At 37.7% G+C, this 16,541-nt stretch overlaps 1 protein-coding gene across 2 annotated transcripts in view; it reads left to right on the forward strand.

Annotated features, from left to right (window-relative positions):
- Positions 1-16,541, forward strand: part of Fam210a (family with sequence similarity 210 member A) — a 34,161-nt gene that overhangs the window by 550 nt on the left and 17,070 nt on the right. The gene's annotated exons all lie outside the window — the stretch shown is intronic.

The raw sequence follows: 16,541 nt of genomic DNA on the forward strand, positions 1-16,541 counted from the left end.
CAGGTTCCCAGGCGGCCCATAGGTGCTGGAGGAACCCCTTGCGCTCTGTTCTGGATCGGCTGGACTTTGGCTTGGGCTGGTGGCGGGAGGAGGCGACGCGCGGTCTTTGACCATCACCCTGGATTTCCACTGGGCAATCGGGAGGCGCCTACTGTACTGAAGCCCTGGTTCTGGGCATTCGCCCCGAGATTGGGGTCGGAACTGTGCCTGTGAATGAACAGAGTTGTTGATGCGTGTTCGTATTACCATTGCTGAGCCACACCTCCCGCCTAAAGAGGGCAAAGAGTGAATTTAGAATCCATCTAGGATTAGGCTTTACCAAAATTGATTCCTTTAAAATCGGTCATGGATATGTGTTTTACTAGGCTATCTTATTGGTTTTGGTACAGTGATATTAATTAATGGACTTGGCTTTGGAGAGAGCTATATTCGCAGCATGTGCCTCCCAGGCTGATCACTGATAAATTGTGGGTGTTAGCCCTTCCCAGGTAACCTGTTGACCCTTTGTAAACTTTGAACCAAGAAAGAGACCCATTTTTAATAAATAGGAAGAGCTATCAATTTTGGAGGACTGTCCTTGTATTTTTTTATTATGTGTAATTAGCTGGATTAAGAATTAGCCTTTGAGTTTATGAATATTGGCAACCGCAAAGGTATAGGTCCTAGAGATTAAGAGTGCTTTTTACCTATTCAAACATTAGAAGTGGGCATTTGCTCCTTCTAATGTTTTGATTTGGGTTTTTTGAAATAATTGCTGTTATAAGTTTTGAGAAAGTGAATGTAATTTTGACCTTAAATTTTTTTTTCTCATTAGATTAAATACCTGCAGACTTCAGGATCAGTTGACACTATACCATGGGATATGTAAAGATCACATTTTTTAGCTTTTGTAAAACGTAACTAGATATGATGTAAAACCAATTGAAAAGAGAGAAAGAATTCTTAATGGTGAAAGAGAGTAAATAGGCCAGATAAAAATGTTTTACAAGTTACCATTGATGTTATTTTCCCCTATTATTGCCTGAGTAACCTAATCTCTGGTTCTCTGGAAATTGAATGAAAGTAATAGATAATGCTTTAATAACCTCTGTGTGCCAAACTAAGCACTTTGCACATTTGTGCTCATTCAGTTCTTCTGCAATCCAGTAGAGTTATGATTATCGTTGTATTATAGATGAGGATGAAGTTACTTTGCCAAGTCATGTACCTGTGAGTAGTGGACTCAAGCTGCAGAGACTAGAATCTCTACCATTAATGAAATAGTGTCTGCTCAAAGGCCATATATGGCAAATGAATTTTCAGAGGAATGCTTCCGATACTTAACACTTTGGTTACTATGATCAGAGAGAAAAATAGCTGGATAAGGATGTTGTCTTGCTAGAATATGAGCTCTGCCAAGACAGGGATCATTATTTTGTTCAGTGATTAACTCAAGTTCCTTGAACAGTACCTGGCACAAAGTAGATGCTTATTGAATAAATGAATCTTCACATGGAATTTACTTCAAGACATTTATAACAAAGTGAGAGCACTTTTCTCAGAGATACAATTTTAATGTGTGATTTCTGTTGTAGAGTTGAAGATAATATATTGAAAACATAAAAACTGCTTTTAGAATGAAGATATAGTGTTAGAGCTTCCTAAGAATGGTGGTGTTCTGTGGAGGCAGGAAAGAAAGTTGTTTATGACAGGTTTGTTTCACCAGATAGTATAGAACAAGGAGTGTTCCTCGTCTTTTGTTTAATATAGTGTTCATACACTATATTAAACTTTTGAAGCAGGTAAAATATTCTTGTTTAAAGCTTTTTTTTTTTCTTTTTTACAGTGGAAAGTGATATTTAGTTGAGAAATCTGTAAGTTTACTATATGTATTGATTAATTTGATGTCAGTCTAGCTCGGCTATTTAATGAAATACTTATCTAGGTGTTGCTGTGATAGTATTTTGAAGATGTAAGTAACTGTTGAATTTAAGGTGATTGCCCTCAATCTAAATATAGTTATTGGTACTTAATTTTTGCATCTACATCTGTATGTTTTTCTTTTTATTTATATTTCTGGAAAAGCCTGATTCCAGTTGATACTAAGAGGTACTAGAAAATCTTGAGGATGTTTCTGAACTTGTTCTGTGGTTTCTGAAATTGATTCTCTACTGTCATTATATTCCAAGGATCTAATGAGTATTTCCAATGGTCAGGAGGACACAATATTGTGTGACATTTTATGGCTATAGAAATATGCAGAATCTCCACTGGTACTCTTATTCAAATGATTATGGAAGGCAAGAGTCTAATTGATCGTATATTCGATATCTTAGGATGTTTTTATCAAATTAATGAGTATGATAAGGTTAGCTGGTTGTTCCTAACTGTACTGGAAAAAGTAGGGGAAGAAAAGGACAAGCTCAGGATTTTATTTTCCTAGCTCATAAATGACCTGAACATGCTTGCTCTAAAGAAACTGCTCTCTCCAGTAGCTACAGAGCTGAGATTGCTAAAATCCAAACCCAAAGTGGCTGAATAGAATCCAAATAGAATTTTCAACTTCATGGGGTGTATGCTGTTAAAATGACATTGATTGAAAAGGAGTGGGGTCCCCACAATTTGAAAGGGACATAAGAGAAAATCCTGATGAAACTAGGATATTAAGACCCTAAATTCTGCTCAGTCTTTTTCTCAGTCCTTCCACCTCTGCTTAACAAGGTAATCCTGTTTGACCTGAAGAACCCGTGATGACCTCCCTTGGGGGTAGTTGCTTTGCTAAGACACTGCTTGTTCTCCTCAGTGCCTACCCCTACCACCCCTTTGCTTCTAGAACTATAATTAGAATTAAGTCCAGCAGGTCCTGAAGAATGAGCTGAAGAGTGCGATTCATAAGATGTGCTATTTTCCTAAAATGTGCATGGGAATATGTTCGGAAATAGATGTCAAGGGCATGGAATAATGATGGAAGGGGCATAATTTGAATCAGGCTATCTTTCCCCAAAGGATTGCAGAGATTAGTGTACTTGAAGGATGCAGCAGATGTCATTTCTGCCATTTCTGATTCAGTTCACCTATTTGGTCTACACAAAAAACAGATTGAACTTGGAAAATAGCAGTGAATTACATAAGTTTAATGGGGTGGTGACCAATTACAACTGCTGTTCCAGATGTCATTTCATTGCTTGACCAAATTAACTTATGTCCTAGTAACTGGCATGCAGGTATTGATCTGCCAAATGCTCTTAGTATCTGTTATTAAAGACCACCAAAGGCAGTTTGTTTTTATCTAGTAAAGCCAGAAATTCACTTTCGCTGTCCTACCTCAGGGCATATCAACTTTCCAGCTCTGTTGTAATTTAGACCACAAGGACCTTGTTACTGGTTGAATTGTGTCCCTTTAAGATTCATATATTGAAATCTGAGCCCTCAGTGTTTCAGAATGTAACTTTATTTGGGAATAACATTGTTGCAGATGTAATTAGTTAAAATGAGGTCATCATACTGGAGTAGTGTGGGCCTTAATCCAGTGCAACTGGTGTACTTATAAAAGGGAAATTTGGGCACAAACAAGTACACAGGGGAATTGCCTTGTAAAAGTGAAGACAGAAATTGGAGTGATATTTCTGCCAGCCAAGGAATGCCAAAGATTGCCAGCAAATAATCAGAAGCAAGAGGAGAGAGCATGAAACAGATTCTTCCTTACAGCCCCTAGAGGGAACCAACCCTAAGGACTCCTTGACCTTGGACTTCTGACCTTTAGAACTGGAGATAATAAATTCCAGTTGTTGCAACATAAGTTTAAGCCACTTAGCTTATGACCTCTGTTATGGCATCTCCAGCAAACTAATGCAGACCCTGGCCAGCTTTCCCTTCCACAAGGCATCACACTGGCACATTATATGCCATGAGACTGATTGGACCTGGTGAGCAAGAAGTAACAAATATACCAGAAAAAAACATCCCCACTCTGCATACATAGAACTTGCTGGTAAAACACGTACATGTCAAATGGCAGGAAATAAACCCTTAAATTCAGGAGCTTCCATCTCAGTGAAATTTCTAGTTGATATAAAATTTCCATTGATATAAAGCATGTCCCTATCTACAGAAGAAAAACAGCAGTAAGGTCTACAGGGCCTCTTTGGATTTTAGAAGTGATAACTTACTCATTTGGTTGTGTTTCTCCAGCCCATTTATGGAGTGAACCAAGAAGCTACTAGTTTTGAGTGGGCTCAAAACAAAAGAGTGTTCTGCAATAGGTTCAGGCTGCTTTGCAGGCTGCTCTGCCACACTGGGACCTTATGGTCCCACAGATGCCACTGTGCTGGAAGCATTGGTGGCAGGTTGAAATGCTGGTTTGAGTCTTTGGCAGGTTACTATAGGTAAACCAGTACATAGATCCTTAAAATTTTGTAACAAAACTTTGCCATCCTCTATAAATGACTTCTGTTTTTTGAGAAACCGCTTTTGGCTTGCTACTGACTGGGCTTAATAGAAACTGGACGCTTAACCATGGGCCACCAACTTATCATGCACCCTAACTAGAAAAATGAATAGTGCCTTTCGGGGGTCAAGAGCACAGGTGGGTAGCATGTTTTCAGATCCTGATTCAACTTGGTAGGCATGGGGTCCTGGACTAAGTAGTCACATCTCTTAATTTCCTCATGGAATCTTTACGCAGAATGAATGAATGTAGAGAGCTTAGCACAGAACTATCAGTTTCTAGTTTCTCTTTTCCCAACTTAAACCACTGCTGAGGTGCCATATAAGGTCACTGGTCTATGTCTTTGAATGTGGCTATAAAATTTTTTGTCTTGATACAGATGAAAAAACAGTGATTTTATGAATTCAGGTAAACCAGGGCAACAATTTGAATAGTGAAAAGTCTGAGGCATTTTTTTATGTACTTTTAGGTCCTGTGTTTATTTCCTCTGGTAATTAGTGGTGGTTGCAGTGGTCCACAGCTTCCGTGGATGAAAGGGTAGCTGGGCCTTGAACATGCATAGCAATGGCTGAAGAATGACTGAGAGAAAGGGCAGCAGAAAGTAAGAGGGGTTGGGAGTGGGTGGTGGTTAGTTCAGAGCCTGCAAACGCCAGTGGCAAGTGGAGTCCTGTTACAAAAGTTGTTTTGAAGACAGCCTAATGCATTCAAGGTTTCCTGTATTTCTAAATTGCCTTTGTAACTTATTAGATGAGATAAATTGGATAAAATATGATATGTATTTGGTGTCATTGGTTTTTAACATAAATGTGGATCGTAGTGGCTCTTCTTTACCATTTGAAATCCAAAGTTCTTTTAATAGTTTGAGCTCATAAGTAGGCTGCATGGTAATTGGGGTCATTTGTTAAAAGAAGAAAAATTAGATAAACAGTGATGAGCTTGTGGTGCAGTGTTTGCCAAATAGCTGTCAGGCATAAGATTTTACAATATACAATTGTGTGGCATACCTCATAAAACAAAGCAGATCTATGTCAAATACAAAATTTTTTAATAATATATTTTAAAATTGAACCCAGAATACGAGAGCTTTTTATTACAACATGACTTCTGGGACTGTGAGGATTAAATCACATTTTCTGAGATATGCTTTATACAAGTAAATACTGGCATAACCAGTTAATCCAAAAAAAGAGGTTACCATTTCCTTTTCTTGAAAGCTATACCATGAAACAGATTCTATTGTGGTTCACTTATTGTAAAATAAATGTAGTTTCTCATATGCACTTTTTTGGTTTAATGTACATAGATCTGATTTTCTCTATCAAGTAAATTCTTGCATTTTCATGCATGTTTTCATGTTTCATATAGCAGATGGTTTTGACAGAAGTAGATTTAGCTTAACTACTGTGCTGAAGAGCAGAGGGAAGTTGGGGTGTGTACAGAAAGTAATTGTAAATGATAGAGTTTGTTATGAATGGAATGTTGGTGTTAGGAAGTAGGGCTTTCAAAGGTAATTAGGTTTAGATGAGGTCATAAGGGTGAGACCCTGTGATGGGATTAGTGTCTTTATTAAGGAAAGTGGACATACTCTCTCTGCTTCCTCCTTCTGCCCTGTGAGGGCACAGCCAGACAGTTGCTTTCTGTATACATAGAAGAGGACCTTCACTGGGAACCTAATTTGCCAGCATCTTGGTTTTGAACTTTTAGCCTCCAGAACTGTGAGAAATAAATGTCTGTTTTTAAAGACACCCAGTCTATGGTATTTTGTCATAGCAGCTAATAATAGTAGTAGTGCACTAAGAAAACCATTATTTATTAGTATAATAATTCACTAGTAGAAACATTGGGTCTAAGCTGGGTGAAGAGGAAAAGGAAGTCATAAAGAGGGCCTGAAGTGGTGAAATGATGGTGGGATTAATAGATGGAAGGGCCCAGGAGGGGTGAAGTTAGGATCAGAAGAAATAAGGTAGAAATGTAAGAGGTGGTAGTTAAGAAGAAGGAGATCTCCGTGGGTATAGTATTGACAGTGACATGGTAAATGTATAAACTGGAGTAGGGTGGCTAAGGTGAGGTACAGGGTGAGGTCATTGAAGGGCAGGAAAAGAGGTCATGAAACTGAGAAGCCAGGGTATTTGGAGGGAAAAAATGGAAATTCCAATTATGGTTCCTTTTCAAAATAACTCTTATAATGAATTATAAAGCTACAACAGCTTTCATAGCTTGAAGCTTCTACAAAGCCCCATTCCTACTTTAAAGAATTGTTTCACCGTCTTCTACTTGTCTATTTCATGAATTTATTACACTTTATTTATTTATTTATTTATTGGTGCCAGGAATTGAACCCAGGGGTGCTTAACCACTGAACCATATCCCCAGCTCTTTTTCTATAAGTCTTGTTAAGTTGCTTAAGGCCTCACTAAGTTGCTGAAGCTGGCTTTGAACTTGAAATCCTCCTGCCTCAGCCTCTCAAATCTCTGGGATTACAGATGTGTATCACCGCACCCAGTTCGTGTTACACTTTTTTAACTTGATATTATGCCTTGGGCCCTTCCAATTTTCATGCAGGTTGATTAACCTTTGTATTACCAAATGGCTCACTGGAACATGTTTTTTTGTTCTTTGTAGCACAAAACATATCTTCATCTTACCTCACTGTACCTTATCTTTTAGGCAGAGTTGGCATGGTAGATTTCTAGTTGTTTTCTGTATTCTTTTTCTTTGCAGTGTATCTGTCACACAGTTGACCAGCATTGTTAAGTGCAAAGTGCATTCAAACTGAAAGAATTCTACAGAAAATATAGACAAGCATGGTGAGGTTCAAAACATGGTTGTGAATAGCACTGATTTCAAGTTTCAGATGATCCTTTGACAGTTCATGTATGAAAGACTTCATACAGTCAGGTTTGCTCGTACAATGTGAGAAAAGGCAATTTGATGTGTTCTGGAGAGCCTCAAGAGTACAAGATGATAGCTGTCTACCCACCTGGCTTCATCTGAAAGCTGCAAGTAACTGAAGCTGGACTGGAATTGGCTCCAGCAATAAACTCACAGGAACAAGGAATTTAAAGGGGAGCAGACTCTGTGTAGTTCAGCACCTCGCTGTCTTCAAGGTATATAGAGTGGCTACTGGAAGCCCCAGAATCCACTTATTTCCCTGTTCATCCCCAGCTGTGGAGAGAGAGAGAATTAGGTCTCCACACCATAGAACATAGGTACCCTCCCAGGTCTTTAGACTGCCCTAGGTCATGTGCCTATTCCTGAACCAATAGAAGTCACCAGAGCAATACTATGAGCTTGGATTTTTAATCCGAACCAACTCTGGAGCTGGGGGAGGAGCTTAGCTGCCTGAGTAAAATGGAGCTTCTGGAGAGAGAGGTAGGGATACTTAGTAGGCAACGAATACTTACTACCCATCATAGAGATTAACCAAGCAGTTCAGTTAACACTGTGTGGAAGTCTCTCTAGCTGTCTGTGGCTATTGTAATTTAAGGAAATTTTAAAAAATAAAATTGAAAATTTGTGCTTTAGTCACATTAGTCACATTCTAGGTATTGAATAGCCACCTGTGGCTATTCATGAACATGGCAGGTCTTTTCATTTTTTTGTGTATCTTCAATTTCTTTCATTGGTATCTTATTATTTTAATTATAGAGTTTCTTCATTTTCTTGGCTAAATTTATTTCCATTTAATTTTTTATGTGTTTGTAGCTTGCAGCTGACTTATTGTACAGAGCAGATGTAGAACAATTCCATTATTTCCCAAAGGCCTGTTGAAAAGAGCTGCTCCAAATTATTTATGAAAAGTTTTTGTCTTAAGCATTTAGCCACCATAGAAACAAGGACAGCACATACCTTACTAGGTTTCATCTTATTGTACAGATTGCATGATCTGAAATTTAGCCAGCGTAGGAAATAGAAGATGTTCATAATGAGACTAAACCATGTAATGTTTCATGCTAGTTAGGTCTTAAAAATGCTAGAGCTTTTTTAAATCTTTTTTTTCCACTAAGAAAATATAAATTATTTTTATTTCTAATAATTCTGTGCAATTTTGTGTTTGACCATGAAATTCAGAACACAGACCATAGGATGGAAATAACTGTTAGGTAATGATGTTGAACATTTTTTCATATATATGTTGGCCATATGTCTGACTTCTGCCAAGAAATGTTTATTCCAATCATTTGCCCATTTTTAAAAATCATATTATTTGACTTTTTTTGTTAAGTCTTTTGAGTTCCTTATACATTCTTTATCAGATAAATAGTTTACAGAGATAATCTCCCATTCTACAGTATTTCTGTTCACTGTTGATTGTTTCTTTTGCTGTGTAGAAACTTTTAAGTTTGTTAAAAACTAATTTATCTATTTTTGTTGCCCATACTTTGGGAATCTTGTCCAGAAAAATCACTTCCTATATGGTGTCTTGAGGTTCCTAATTTTAGGTCTTACCTTTAGGTCTCTCCCGTTTGAGTTGATTTTTTGTGTGTGATGAGAGTTGGTGTCAAGTTTGAATCTTCTGAGAATGGATTTCCAGTTTTCCCAGCACCAATTAAGAAAAGGGTGTCTGTCCTTTCTCAAATTTATATCTTTGACACTTTTATCAAGAATCAGTTGACTGTGGATGCCTGGTTTATTTCTGGGATCTTTTTTAGTTACATTGGTCTCTGTCTGTTTTTGTACCGTGCTGTTTTGATGGCTGTACCTCTGTAGTATGTCCTGAAATTGGATATTGTTATATTCCCCGGCTTTATTATTTTTGCTTGTGATTCTTTTACTATTTGGGGTCATTTGTGCTTCTGTATGAATTTTAAGATTGTGATTTCTAATTCTGTGGAGAATATCCTTAGTATTCTGATGGGAATTATTTTGAATCTGAAAAGTTTGGGGGGTAGTGTGGACATTTCTATTTGTATACTTTAATTTTTTTTCTCTTACCTGATTGTTCTGGTTAAAACTTCCAGCAAATTAAATAAGAGCAGTGAGATTGAACATCCCTTTCTTGTTTTCTTAGAGGAAATGCATATTTAGTATGTTATGTTGAAGTAGGATTTTTCTTTTTTTCATTTTTTTGTGCTGGGACTAGAACCCCAGGACCTTGCACATGCTCTACCACTGAGCAGCATCTCAGCCTAAGGTATGATCCTTCTATACTTAATTTCTTTATGGTTTTTATTATGGAGGGATGTTGGATTTGATCAGATGCTTTCCCTGCTCTGTTGAAATGATCTTATTATTTTTACCCTTCATTATTTTGATATGTTGTATTACTCTATGGATCTGAAATGTTGGCCATCCTTGCATCCCTGTGGCTAGTCCTACTGAATCAAGGTGTGTAATGTTTTTGACTTACTATTTTTTTTTTTTTAAGAATGTTGGTATCTATGATCATCAGGGATATTTGCTCTATAGATTTCTTTTTTTGTTGTGACTTTGTCTGATTTTAATATCAATTTGCTAATATTGCAAACTGAGTTTAGAAGAGTTTCTCTTCCCTTTCAGTTTTTTGGAATAGTAAGAACAAACGATGTTTGTCCTTCCTTTAAAACTTTGGTAGAGTTTAGCAGTAAAGCCATCTGATTCTGGGCTTCTCTTTTTTTCAGAGTTGTTTTATTGCTGATTTAATCTCATTACTCGTTGGTCTGTTTTAAGTTTTCTATGTCTGCATTGTTCAGTTTTGGTAGGTTATATGTCCAGAAGTTTACCCATTTCTGCTGGGTTTTCTAGTTTGGTCATATCGTTGTTCGGAATAGCCCCTACTGGTCCTTTGTTTTCTTGTGGTATCGATGTCTTTTTCTTTTTATCTCTGATTTTGTTTATTTGCATCTTCTCTTTTTTTCTTTGTTTAACAAATCTTTGTTTTGACTTTTTCTGATCTGATCTTTGATGATGATTCTTTCCTTCTATTAAATTTGGTCCTAATTTGTTCTTTGCTAGGCCCTTGAGAATACTGAATCATTTATTTTAAATCCTTCTGTTGTTTTGTTTTGTTAATGTAGGCACATAATGCTATAAAATTTCCTCTTACTCCTGCTTTTGGTGTATCCCATAGATTTTGGTGTATTGTATTTCTATTTTCATTTGTTTTAAGAAATTTTTAATTTCTTCAGTGACCCATGGTATGTTCAAAAGTATGTTGTCTAGTATCTGTGTATTTGTATAATTTCTAAAGTTATTTTTCTGGTTGATTCCTAGTTTTATTCCATTGTGGTCAGAAAAGGTATATGATATGAGTTAGACTATTCTTTCTTTCTTTTGTTTTTTTGTTTGTTTGTTTTGATCTGGGATATTTCTGTAAGTTCTATCTTCATATTCAGATATGATTCCTTCTGTTTTATCTCATCGTTGTTGAAACTTCCAACTATATTTTTGACTTACTAAGTTCTTCACCGCTAAGATTTTTATTTGATTGTTTGTCATGATCTTTATTTTACAAATTTACTTTATAAATTTCCCTTTCATCCTGTGAATTATTTTACTAATTTTTTGAAATAGTCATTCTGTATTTTCTTGAATCTCATTGACTTTTTAAAATTGATACCATTGTTTATGCCTGTGTGATGTCTCTGTGTCTCTGTGTGATGTCTTGCTTGATTCCATATCTCTAAACCTGAAATGCACCTGTTTATTTGTTGTTCTGGTTCATTTTGGAGGAGGAAAGAAGTGCTAGGCACCTCTACCTGGCCATCTTGACACTCTCTCCAAATTTTTTTATGATTCTTAGGTCACACACTTTTCAGATTCTTGAGTTATCATCCTGTTGTTGTGTTGTTTTCCGATTCGTAGTAAGGCATTCAAGTCTGAGTTCAGCATGACTGTTATGTCTGTGAGGGTTAGCTGTTTATTCCTGACTGTATGCTAATAGGATGCAGTTTTTATGTAATTGAAACTTTCTCATGCAACACATTTTATTTTACTTTAAAACATATTGAACCTGTTGCTTTTGTTATCTCAGGTATTTTTCACGGGTATTATTTTTATTTACATTTTTCTAATTTCATTTTTGGCAACATAAGATCTCTTGAATATCTGTCATTTTTTTTTTTCCATTCTTGACTGTTCCTCTTCATTCTTGTGCATTTTTCTCTAATTTGCCTCTCTACGGTACTACTTTGAAGTCCTTGTCTAGTCTGATATATGGATGCTGGGAGTCAGAAACATGTCTGGAAAGGAAATATGCATTGGTGGTTGTGAAGGCCATTGCCCAGTTAGTTGTGTAGAGTAAGGAGAGAGCCCCTTTTATATTTAGTAGAAAAATAAGCCTATGGATGAGACTGGGAAAGAAGCTGTGCTAAAAAGATCAAAAGGGAACTTGAGTCAGAAATGAGAGTCTTGTGAGCACTTGAACAGACTGGAAGCGGGTATAATTATGGGTAACTGTGTGGCTCGTGCATGGCCTTAATATGAGCAGTTCAATGGGAAAGCAGTATAAGTGGAACAGAGGAAGCTGTCTTAAGACCCTTGGCTGGTAAAGGAAGGAGAGAGATTGGGCCCATAACCACAGAACAGCCTATTTTTTGAGGCCCAGTCCCCACATTAAAGGGAAGAAGCCAGTGATGAGGGCAGTTGAAAGAATAGAACAAAGCATAATAGTGGAAATGTATGAAGAAAATATGGTCAATAACAACTTGATTCACTTTTAAAGGGATGAGGGAAATCATCTCATCTAATTATTTATTAGCCGAATCCTTGTTAAGTTCTTCCCATGCGTTGTTTTTATGATTTCATTTGCAAAGCAGTGTCAAATGATGCAAGGTCATGACCAGAGAGTGAACTGACCACTGGAGAAGCTAGGACTAGTGTCATATGAAATATATTTAGATTTTGTGCCTGGTTTCTGTTATGAAGCCCCTAAACCTTTGGAGTAAATGCATGCCTTTACATTTTCCAAGCTGCAGACTGAATTTTACTTAAAACAGCAGTCACAATGTGATTGGTAGGAGTGGGGATGTCTTTTGGTATTCATAATGAATCCCTGAACACCTGTGTTCATGCTGATGAAGTGACTGGGTGGGGCCCTGTGGAAGGAGCTGCTCTTTAGAAAAGCTGAGCAAGTACAGGATTTGAGAGCTGGAATTTTCATCTCTGCAAGAGAGCAGGCCTGGAGTTAAGCTCTTTAAAATGTTTTCAGCAAGATCCCCGATGAAATTCTGGGTTGCTGAACACATGGAGGTGCCGCCGAGAGGGTAAAAAAAAAAAAAAATTATAGCTGGCCTGACAGCTCCAAAGTGAGGAGTACTTTCGCAGGACTCATCTTTTAGCCTGTGAGGCCTGACTAGCTTGAGGTAGGTAGTGTCAGAATTGAACTAGGAACACCCATCAGTGACCTCTGGAGGTATGCTTGGTGTGTGAGGAAAAGTGTGTACTTTTGGTTACAGAGGTGTTCTGTGTTGGGTGTGAAAGCAAAGAAGGGGAAAGAGTCTTTTCCTTTACTCTAGGACTTGCATGGGGTCCCCATGTAGATTAGTGCAAAAGACTGGATTGAGGAAGAATATGGGCTTCATTGACCAGGTCAGTGGATGAGAAGTTGAAGAAGGGAAGCTAAAAATAAAATTGTTATTGTAAGTGCTAGACACTTTTATGCTTTATTCATTTAATCATCATAAATATCATGATAAAAGTGACATTAACTTCACTTTAAGGGTGAGGAAAAAACAAAGCAAGGGTTAGAGCTCAGGTCTTCCAGATGGCAAAGCCTCCATTCTTATTTCCACCTGCCAGAGGGGGAAGGAAGAGGGTGGAGGTAAGACCTTGTGGATTCTGGTCCCATCACAGACCACCATGGCTTGATGTAGGAACTTTGATTCTCTGAAAAGAGATAAAGATGTAAACATCTTGTAAATGAGTATTTTTAACCAGTAATTTTGGAAAAATCATCAATGTTTTAAAAAGTTGACATAGATCTAAGGGTTGCCAAGTTATCAATAAATGTAGTGAAATTCCATAGAAATTCACTAGGGGGCATAATTTGACCTTTTTCTGAAGATTAAGGATTTAACAGTAGTCCTCAACCTACCTTGTTTATATGGCTCAATTCTGATACTAGAAAGCCTCAAAAGCAGAACAGATTGAAGGAGATGGATTATATAAGAGAAATTAAATTGAAGCCATCCATATCACTAATGGAACTCTTAGAAAATTAAGAGCCCAGTGAGTATTATGAAGAAACTTGCATGCCTTTACATTTTCTAAGCCGCAGACTGAATTTGACTTAAAACAGCAGTCACAATGTGATTAAGTAATATATGGAAGGAAATACATCTTAGGAAATTCTTCATCTGTTTAAGAATTGTTTAATAACATGAAAGAATTCATGTAGTCAAGAGAAGTCCCTCCTGCCTTTCACCATTTCAACCTATTGAGCTTTATATTTCTCCCTTTCTCACACCTGCACTGCAGGATAAGTTTATACTAAAATCAGTTGAAATTTGGCAATCAGTGAATCAGTATTGACTATTAACCAAAGTCCAGGTTTTCCATTAGGGCTCACTCTTTGTGTTATACATTCTATGGGTTTTGACAACCGTAGAATGGCATGTATCTACCTTTATAGCATAGAGAAATTCACCACCCTAAAAATGCCCCATGCACCACCCATTCATTCCTCCTTCCCTATCCTGGGTCCCCTGGCAGCCATCTTCTTACTAAGTACATTTTTGCCTTTTCCAGAAAGTTATTTCACTGAAATCATATGGTATATGATTATAATAAGAAACACAGTGACCACTTGTTTCCACCCAGGGAACGATTACCAGCCAGGACCTCTGCAGATAACTAGAACTGCAGTTGCTCAAGTCCCCTGTATGAAATGGTACAGTATTTGCATATAACCTACACATGTCCTCCCACATAAGGATCTTCCCATATCTCTAGGTTACTTTTAATACTGAATACAATGTAAATGTTATGTAAATAGTTGTTATACTGTATTGTTTAGGGGAAAGTTTTTTCACTTTCAGTACAAATGGAATTTTGATTTTTCTTAAAATTTTCCAGTCATAGTTGGTAGATCCCCAGTGTTTAGGGCTGGGTGTGTATATTTTGCCTTCTGGGTTCATAACACAGAGATCCTAAATCCCTTGTAATTTCCTGAGTAATAATTGTGATAGGAACATCCTTTGACATAATATGTGGTTTTCATGAAGTGCTCATCAGAACCCTTGGTATTTCCGAGGGACAGAAATGTCTTCTTGGTATTCATAATAAGTCTCCCAGAGCATACCTGAATTAATGCTAATGAAATGACCCTAGATAGCTTCTGGATGGGGCAAATGGCCAGAAAGAGTTGATCAGAGGATTGGAGCTTTCAGCTCCACCCACCAACTTCAGGAAAAGGTGAAGAGGAGGCTAGAGATTACACTGTGGGAAGGCTTCTGAAGATGAGGATTGATAAACTTCCTGGTTGGTCAAAGTGTCCACATGATACACCCAGCTCCTAGGGGGAAAAGCTCCTCTCAGGACTCTCCTGCCTCTTCATCTGACCACCCATGTCCTGTAAACATGTTTCTCAGTTCTGTGAACCATCCTTGCAGAGCGTTGGGTGAGAACCCCATTGGTAGTCGGAAGCACAGGTACCTCCTGAGACTTGCATTGTCCTCTCAGCTGAGGTGGTTTCCCTCCCAGGCCTATACGTCTTTTTTCTTGCCTTGTTGGACTAACTAGAACTTGAACTACTAATAGTTCAGTGGGAGTGGTAAGAGGGGTCATTTTTCCCTGCCTTGTTCCAGTCCTAAGAAAGAAAATGAATAGTCTTTTGCTGTTAAATTTTTAGTCCACCTCACCAAGTTTTCTTTAAAAGAAGAACCTGAGGAACTCCAAAGTGTTTCACTCTTGATGGCCCATATCTCCCTTGAAAAGGTGGATCTGCTTTACTAAATAAATTTCTGTATTTCTAACTGGTACACACTGAAATTCTTTTCTGTCACCTATGTCAGGGACCCCTCTTGTCCTCAGTTATGGTCCCCTCTCTGGAAATGCTTTTGGAGTAAGGCTGGTCCCACAGAAGGGGCTAGGAAGTCTTTCCTCTGCCTCCATTTTTTTGAAAGAGATAATAAAGAGTTGATATTATTTCTTGCATATTTGATAGAATTCACTGGTAAAACCTGAGCCTGCTGCTTTTTTAAAAAGTTAATTATTTCCAGGTGTGGTGACACAAGCCTGTAATTCCTGCCACTTGGGAGGCTGAGGCTGGAGGATTGCAAGTTCAAGGCCAGACTCAGCAACTTAGTGAGTCCCCAAGCAATTTGGCAAGAACCAAAATGATCTGGGGATGTGGCTTATTGGTAAAGTGACTCTGGATTCAATCCCCAGTACCCCTCCCTAAAATTAATTACTAGTTCAATATTTTGAATAAATATAGGGCTGCTTAGGCCTTTTATTTCTCCTTGTGTGAGTTTTGATAATTTCAGTCTTTTAATGATTGAGATCATTGCATCTAAGTTATCAAATATGTAGCATAAATTTAAAGTTTGGGGCTGAGGATGTGGCTTGATGGTAGAGCACTTGCCCAGCATGGGTTCAGTCCCTAGCACCAGCACTGGAAAAAAAAAAAAAAAGACTATTTCTTTCTTTATTACCTTTTTAATCTTTATCGAATCAGTATACTATTATGATATTCTTTCTAATATTGGTGATGTGTTGTCCTCTCATAACTTGACTAGAGATAGATAAATTTTGTGCATTTTTTTCCCCAAAGAACTAGGGTTTGATTTTGTTATTTTCCTCTTTTAATTTTCATTCATTTCTGCTCTGATTCTCATTGTTATTGGTTTTTTTGTTTGTTTGTTGTTTGTTTTTTAAATTATTCTGTGTGTGTGTGTGTGTGTGTGTGTGTGTGTGTATGTATGTATGTATGTGCGTGCTTGTGCATTCTTGGGATGGAACTTGGGTGGGGCCTGACAATGTTTTTGTTGGTGTGTCCAGTTGAGGTCCAGGTCCTTGACATCCCCAACAAAGAACTGAGCAAAACTCACCATAGTAAGAGGCAAAGTGCAGACTTATTGAAAGTGAAGGTAGCACTCCATAAGGTAGAAGGGAGTGATCAAGAGAGAGGGGTTTACAACCCTGATGTATAGAAATTAGTCTCTTGGGCTGGGGATGTGGCTCAAGCGGTAGCGCG

This window comes from Callospermophilus lateralis, chromosome 17, assembly GCF_048772815.1.
Source record: "Callospermophilus lateralis isolate mCalLat2 chromosome 17, mCalLat2.hap1, whole genome shotgun sequence".
In the NCBI taxonomy this organism is placed as follows: Eukaryota; Metazoa; Chordata; class Mammalia; order Rodentia; family Sciuridae; genus Callospermophilus; species Callospermophilus lateralis.